Here is an 8,568-nt window from a genome sequence, read left to right as displayed (position 1 = left end):
TTTCGAATCCTCTTCGTTATTCCGGTTAAAACATGTATAGTTGAATGTCACCATATTGCTAAAAAAAAAATGCTCCATCTTCTAATTCGTTTTGATGAGAGGAATCACTTGAAGCCATTGTAGTCTGGTCAGTGGTTGGGTTGTCAGTTATTTCAGTTTTGCCCAAAGGATTGTGTTGTTAGTGTCTTCCTCTTCTTCAATTAGGTTTAACGGCGGTTGGCATCCAATAAATGTTGCATTACCGCGACCTACTAGACTGGAGTACAACTCCCTTATACTTTGATAAAATACTTACGTTCCATTCCTGCAGTGCAGATAATCATTGCTATAAATGCTAAAAATCCAATCTTACTGAAACATATATCTGTTGTTGGCCTATCCCTCTGTACTGGTACAAATCTATTACTCACACCACTCCTCTTAGGATCCCTCCCCCTTGCCCCATCTTCCTCTACTTTCTTCACTGCCTCAGCATATGATAACTTCTGCACTACTCTAACCCTGGAAACCTCAACCTGCCTCACTCGCACAGGACATTTCTGAACCCCAGCCCAATGGGCACCCCTGAAATTAACACATGCCACTACTTTCCCAATGATACACATTCCTTTGTCTCATGCCCTTCTGCACACTTCTCACACCTAGGAATCTCCCTCCTACACACTGCTGTCACATGCCCATAAGTTTGACACCTGTAACAACGTAATGTATTCGGCACAAAAGCTTGTACAGGATAACTTATACATCTTAACATCACTTTGTCGGGCAAAGACTCAACATCGGGCAAAGACTCAACATCAAAACTCAAAAGAACAGACAATGACTCTTCTGTTTCACCCTGTCTGCGTCGCACCAAACGACGATCATCACAAACACCAGGAATCTTACCCTTCAGTTGGTCAACTTTTACATTTACTGCTACCCCAGTAATCCCTCCTTTCAATTGCAGCCTTTTTCTTGAGAGCAAAACAATTCACATTTGTTGCCCACGTTCGTTTAACCAGAATAAATACAACAACAACAAAACATTCCCACACCCTGAAACCACAAATGGATCAGCCAAAAGGCAAGGGTCCACTTTTTCCCAAAACTTCACTCCTTCTGTCACAGACCCATCTTAATCCTGACCCTCAGCGTCTTGGGCTCCAAGAACATTACCACACCTACCAGTGTCTGCCTCTCCACGGGTGGCTTCTCTTTCAAAAAAGCCTGCCTTGGGGGAGATACAGGGCCAGAGCACAAAGCACCGCCCCACACGAGTTGTAATCTTTCAGAGACTTGAAAAAATGTGTCAGCTTGAATATTTACTGTAGCAATTTATCCGCTGATAGGAACATTGCTGAAAAATGTCTGATTGCTCAATCGAACAAGGACAACCATATCTACACGCACAAAATAATTTAGTGCAATCAGTATCACATAGAGCCACAAAGCAGGACTACATTTATTTTCATATCTTATTTTTATTTTCATATTATTATTATTACTTTTGTTTATATTAACAAATATCAACAAAAAAACAAGGAATAGTCACATGCAAACAAGCATACATACAAACTATTTACATTTCCAAGAATCCTAAACAAACAAATCATATTCATTAATAATACAAGTTTTAATTGCCTTTTTGTTTATTTTTATTTTCATATCTCTAGCATCAAATGGGAGCTGAAAGACGCCCACCATTCATTCTCATGACCGGTACATACAGGTACTTTGGTATACCTAACGATCCCACCCCTCTTCGGGGGGAAACAAACGCAAGATGTCATAGACGTCAATGTAACTTCACATTTGTTACACACCGGTATTTTATTAGCTCAAACACATAAATTGATATTGTATGTGCAACAGACATGCAGAGCGATTACTTTGCAAAGTTGTCCACCATCGAGCGTTCGCGTTACACAGAAAAGTTGAGATTGATCCATCTACCCTAATGCCTCTTCAGTCTCCCTCCTTCAAACTGGAGTAATGACCCTACACAGTAGCCAGACATTTCCTATCCGGACATCTACTCCTACTTGATAGAACTTCCAGGTAAGTTCTAAGTTATAAATGACCATTCCTGGCTCTATGTCAATATGTTTTATATATATATTTTCCTTCTTTAATGCATTTGAGCCAATCAGTTGTGTTGTGACAAGCTAGGGGTGGTATACAGAAGATAGCCCAATTTGGTAAAAGACCAAGTCCATATTATGGCAAGAACATAAGAAAATAAATTTGAACATTTCTGCAAGTGCAGTCGCAAAAACCATCAAGCGCTATGATGAAACTGGCTCTCATGAGGACCACCACAGGAAAAGGAAGACCCAGAGACCACAGACCAAAAAAATGCTTCACAGAGTTCAAGTAACAGACACATCTCAACATCAACTGTTCAGAGGAGTTTGTGTGAGTCAGGTTGAATTGCTGCACAGAAACCACTACTAAAGGACACCAATAAGAAGAAGAGACTTGTTATACTCTCCACCCGGCACAGCCAGAAGAGGACTGGTCACCGCTCAGAGCCTGGTTCGTCTCTAGGTTTCTTCCTAGGTTCTGGCCTTTCTGGGGAGTTTTTCCTAGCCACCGTGCTTCTACATCTGCATTGCTTGCTGTTTGGGGTTTTAGGCTGAGATTCTGTACAACACTTTGTGACATCGGCTGATGTAAAAAGGGCTTTATAAATACATTTGATTGATTGACTTGCTTGGGCCAAGAAACACGAGCAATGGACGTTAGACAAGTGGAAATCTGTCCTTTGGTCTGATGAGTTCAAATTTGAGATTTGTTTCCAACCGCTGTGTCTGTCAGACACAGAGTAGATGAAAATAGTAAAAATAAAGAAAAACCCTTGAATAAGTAGGTGTGTCCAAACTTTTGACTGGTACTGTGTATATATATATATATATACATATATATATATATATATATAGTGGCAGACCAGGGGGTTTGTTCAAGACGTTTACAGAGATCAGACACGGACAGAGTTGGGTTAGTTCGGTTTCAAGGGTGTTTATTTAAACAACAAACGAAAAGAAAATGTCTCCCCCAGGAGACCTTCTCCGGGATACCGTCTGCTGGGCTCCGAGTCTTGCTGTATCCTGTCGGGAACAAAAGTGAGCTCCCTCTGTTATCCCTGGGACTGAGCACGACTATACGGGAATAACCTCTCTTCCCCCAGTCCCCTTTCCTGTGTGCTGCCCTTCTGGCAACTTTATGGGACTCGTCCAGTTGATGAGCAATCAGCCCCTTGATTACTCACCAACCACAATAAGCCCCAATGGGGCTGCTGGCTGGAGAGCCCATCGAGACCTGGCACGTCCAGCTGAGGGAGCCATCGCCTTGTGATGTGGACTCCATCTGCCACCAGGCCTCGACGAGTCTCCCCCTGGTGGCTGACCTGCTGAATGCCTCTATATAAATATATATACAGTGCCTTGCGAAAGTATTCGGCCCCCTTGAACTTTGCGACCTTTTGCCACATTTCATGCTTCAAACATAAAGATATAAAACTGTATTTTTTTGTGAAGAATCAACAACAAGTGGGACACAATCATGAAGTGGAACGACATTTATTGGATATTTCAAACTTTTTTAACAAATCAAAAACTGAAAAATTGGGCATGCAAAATTATTCAGCCCCTTTACTTTCAGTGCATCAAACTCTCTCCAGAAGTTCAGTGAGGATCTCTGAATGATCCAATGTTGACCTAAATGACTAATGATGATAAATACAATCCACCTGTGTGTAATCAAGTCTCCGTATAAATGCACCTGCACTGTGATAGTCTCAGAGGTCCGTTAAAAGCGCAGAGAGCATCATGATGAACAAGGAACACACCAGGCAGGTCCGAGATACTGTTGTGAAGAAGTTTAAAGCCGGATTTGGATACAAAAAGATTTCCCAAGCTTTAAACATCCCAAGGAGCACTGTGCAAGCGATAATATTGAAATGGAAGGAGTATCAGACCACTGCAAATCTACCAAGACCTGGCTGTCCCTCTAAACTTTCAGCTCATACAAGGGGAAGACTGATCAGAGATGCAGCCAAGAGGCCCATGATCGCTCTGGATGAACTGCAGAGATCTACAGCTGAGGTGGGAGACTCTGTCCATAGGACAACAATCAGTCGTATATTGCACAAATCTGGCCTTTATGGAAGAGTGGCAAGAAGAAAGCCATTTCTTAAAGATATCCATAAAAAGTGTTGTTTAAAGTTTGCCACAAGCCACCTGGGAGACACACCAAACATGTGGAAGAAGGTGCTCTGGTCAGATGAAACCAAAATTGAACTTTTTGGCAACAATGCAAAACGTTATGTTTGGCGTAAAAGCAACACAGCTGAACACACCATCCCCACTGTCAAACATGGTGGTGGCAGCATCATGGTTTGGGCCTGCTTTTCTTCAGCAGGGACAGGGAAGATGGTTAAAATTGATGGGAAGATGGATGGAGCCAAATACAGGACCATTCTGGAAGAAAACCTGATGGAGTCTGCAAAAGACCTGAGACTGGGACGGAGATTTGTCTTCCAACAAGACAATGATCAAAAACATAAAGCAAAATCTACAATGGAATGGTTCAAAAATAAACATATCCAGGTGTTAGAATGGCCAAGTCAAAGTCCAGACCTGAATCCAATCGAGAATCTGTGGAAAGAACTGAAAACTGCTGTTCACAAATGCTCTCCATCCAACCTCACTGAGCTCAAGCTGTTTTGCAAGGAGGAATGGGAAAAAATTTCAGTCTCTCGATGTGCAAAACTGATAGAGACATACCCCAAGCGACTTACAGCTGTAATCGCAGCAAAAGGTGGCGCTACAAAGTATTAACTTAAGGGGGCTGAATAATTTTGCACGTCCAATTTTTCAGTTTTTGATTTGTTAAAAAAGTTTGAAATATCCAATAAATGTCGTTCCACTTCATGATTGTGTCCCACTTGTTGTTGATTCTTCACAAAAAAATACAGTTTTATATCTTTATGTTTGAAGCCTGAAATGCTGCAAAAGGTCGCAAAGTTCAAGGGGGCCGAATACTTTCGCAAGGCACTGTATGTGTGTGTGTGTGTATATATATGTATTTTAAATGGCCTTCTATTAGTCAGATTTTTGCAACTAATTTACCGATCACATCATCTTTTGTGTCATATTCCCTTTGTGATTGGTCCCTAAGGAGGCCCTTTTGAAGTAGGCCTAGGTTATAAAACCCTATTTCATTCTTCAACCTGTACATCTTGAAGTGGAATGCATCCCTACCCACGTGAAGTTGGGGTATATGAATTGCCGTTTAAGAGTGGTGTGGTCGCTGTTGTGTCTTTGGACATGTGGAAAATCTCTGTGGAAGAAAGAAGCCAAGGTGTGACAGTTGTGGAGAATAACATATTGAGTGTGGTTTGAGTTTTGATTGTGGGAAATGTTGCCTTTGTGGTGGGAACCATATTGCTTCATCTTTGGAATGCCCGAAAATGAGGTGGCTAAAGTCAGGGCTAACCAGAACATATCATATACAGCGGCTGTCAAGAGGGTTGACGGAGACAATGGTCCAGAAGGGCCCATGCTGGTGGAAAGGCATTCACTGCACGGCTGCGGTTGTCTCTCATCAGCAGGACCCAGATATTTTACAGGATTAGAAGGTGGACTTTGTACTCTTCATGGCTATGGGTTCAATGGCACTGCCAAAGTAGAGGCAAAGTCTAGAAAGGTGGACATCATTGTGGATGCGGCAGAGAGGTGTCTGGGATTGAAGGACTTCTCGGTGAAGGAGTAAGGCTGTCACGAGCCGTACTACCCTGTCAGGCCCCAGAGCCTGAGTGGGGAGATACGGAACTTCGAAGGATTGAAGAAGTGAGAGTCTGTTTTGATTAGTTTTTTTGTTTTTGTCGACTATTTTAGTTGTGTGGAGTAAGTTGGTTTTCCCCATGAAGTATGGTTGTATTTTTACTTTGAATCCAGTAGTGGGCGGCACTGCTACTTTTTGGATGTAGTCAACCTTTAACCCCACAGAAGAAGAAAAACCTGTAAATCCCCAATGAAGGCTCACACACCTTTACCTATTGGTTCAGGGTAAAATTGCAATGAATTTGGATGAATTGAAATGACTACTATTTTCGGTGTAGGCCTATGTTTTGCAAACTTATAAACATTTTCAATTTCCATTTCAAATATAGGCAAATTATTATTTGTTTTTTGCAGGAGAGTGCTTTAACTTTTTGTTGAATCAAGGGAGTGTGCAAAATCGATCTTGCGTGACAAACACTGATGGACAGCTAATCGCGGCTAGCCTGGCTAGACCAGCGGTGCTAGACGGAGATAGCAAGTTATTTGCCGAGCTATAGGAGGAGCTATAGGAGGACAGGCTCATTGTATATGTTTTTATGTAACCTGTATTTAACTAGGCAAGTCAGTTAAGAACAAATTATTATTTACAATGCCAGCCTACACCGGCCAAACCCGGACGACGCTGGGCCAATTGTGTGCCGTCCTATGGGACTCCCAATCACGGCCAGTTGTGATACAGCCTGGAATCTACACCGGGTGTCTGTAGTGACGCCTCTAGCACTGAGATGCAGTACCTTAGACCGCTGCGCCACTCGGGAGCCCGATGTAATAGCTGGAATGGAATTCATGGAATGGTATCAAACAAATAATACATATGGAAACCACATGTTTTATTCCGTTCCATGAATACCATTACAACCATTACAATGAGCCTGTAATCATATAGCTCCTCCCACCAGCCTACACTGCATGCAACTGATTGAAGCTATCAAAAAACGAGTTCAGACTATTGCCACTAGATGGAGACAATATCTTTCTAATATGAGTAGAAATTTGGAATTGACTGAGAAACAGCTGAACAACAGTCCACTAGAACGCAACATTTGTCTGAAGAATTGTGCCTTCAGAAATGTTACTTGCTCTTTTAGTTGGATGTGTTTAGTGAGATTCATAGTCAATTGTAATTTCAGTCACTAATATTTGAGACACTTCATTAAATTGAATATATAGTTTTCTGTTTGCATAATGTTATACTCATTTAAAGTATAGGACACCCAATGCCTTTGTTTATTCAATACTCTGTTCAGCTGTAATAACTTTCCACTTTTAAATTGTACACTTTTTAATTGTACACACAACCTATTTGTCGTTGCTTATTTGTGTGAGTGTAATCATAGTAGTCTACAGGTGAACCCCAGACCGGGGTCAGGTCTATGGGGAGAGCTACAGTAGGACACAAAGAGAGCTAGGCCTCTGCAGCTGTATTTTGAATAAACAGAGATTACCCCGCTGTGTTCTAATTTACTGCAGAGTGGGAATCAAACTCTAAACACGTCCCACCCCTCTCCAGTCAAACACGCCAATGTCTGGTCACCTGCATCCCCTTGCACAACCAAAGCCAAAGAGGGACGACCCCAGTCACCTCCTAACATACTCTCAACACTCATAAAGGTACATTCAAGCTTTTGCTCTCATACACCAACTTCATTTGGATAGTGTTGTTTTAAGGTTCAGCTCTTGGGGCTGTTTATTCATGAGGCCATGTGTCTTGTCCTACAAAATCTGTCTATTTCTTTGGATAGTGTTGTTTTGTTTTAAGATACCTTAGATTATTAGTCTATCAGAGACCTTTGATTTGAGGCCATATGCATTTCACCAATGCTATTATATTGAAACGTCCCATGCCAGAAATATTATTTTTAGTAAGTATGTGATGAGTACACAGGAACCTGAGCCAACTCATGAATATTATTCATATCCTCTCCTAAGGATAGCAACACAAGATTGTAGTGGACTGTTCTGAGTGGAGGGCTAATGCACATGAACATCTCTGTCTGCATGGTCTGAGCACTAACATGCTAAATAGCTATAGAGATGTCCTCCAGATCTCTCCTTCCCTCTCTCTCCCTCCCTCCTCTCTTCTCTCTCACTCTCTAGTTGAGGGCTTCCATTTGGGGATGACATATGGCTTTTATATAAGAATTAGTCAAATTCCTCATTCCTGGCCAACTCAATCTCAAACAGGTTGGCTTGTTTTTCCTCCCTCTTGTCTCTTTCTCTCTCTCCCTCACTCCCTCTCAGTCCCCTCCTCACTCTCTTTTTCTCTCTCTCTCCCTCTCTCTCTCCCTCACCCTCTCTCTCTCCCTCCCTCTCAATCCTGTCCTCTCTCTCTCTCTCTCTCTCTCTCTCTCTCTCTCTCTCAAAAGGGAAAATAAATAAACATAATTATGGGTAGTATTTACAATGCCGTTTGTTCTTCACTGTTTGCCCTTTTCTTGTGGTCACAAATCTTTCTGCTGTGATGGCACGCTGTGGTATTTCACCCAATAGATATGGGAATTTATCAAAATTGGGTTTGTTTTCAAAATCTTTGTGGGTCTGTGCAGTCGGAGGGAAATATGTGTCTCTCTAATATGGTCATACATTTGGCAAGAGGTTTGGAAGTGCAGCTCAGTTTCCACCTCATTTTGTGGGCAGTGTGCACATAGCCAGTCTTCTCTTGAGAGCCAGGTCTGCCTACGGCAGTCCTTCTCAAAAGCAAGGCTTTGCTCACTGAGTCCGTACATGGTCAAAGCTTTCCTTT

The 8,568-nt window shown here is 42.1% G+C and overlaps 1 pseudogene across 1 annotated transcript in view; it reads right to left on the bottom strand.

Annotated features, from left to right (window-relative positions):
• Positions 1-8,568, bottom strand: part of LOC110504214 (phospholipase DDHD1-like) — a 62,953-nt pseudogene that overhangs the window by 29,948 nt on the left and 24,437 nt on the right. The gene's annotated exons all lie outside the window — the stretch shown is intronic.

This window comes from Oncorhynchus mykiss, chromosome 25 (genome assembly GCF_057628025.1).
Source record: "Oncorhynchus mykiss isolate SJ-2025 chromosome 25, ASM5762802v1, whole genome shotgun sequence".
Classification (NCBI taxonomy): Eukaryota; Metazoa; Chordata; class Actinopteri; order Salmoniformes; family Salmonidae; genus Oncorhynchus; species Oncorhynchus mykiss.
This window is presented reverse-complemented; position numbering and strand designations above follow the sequence as displayed.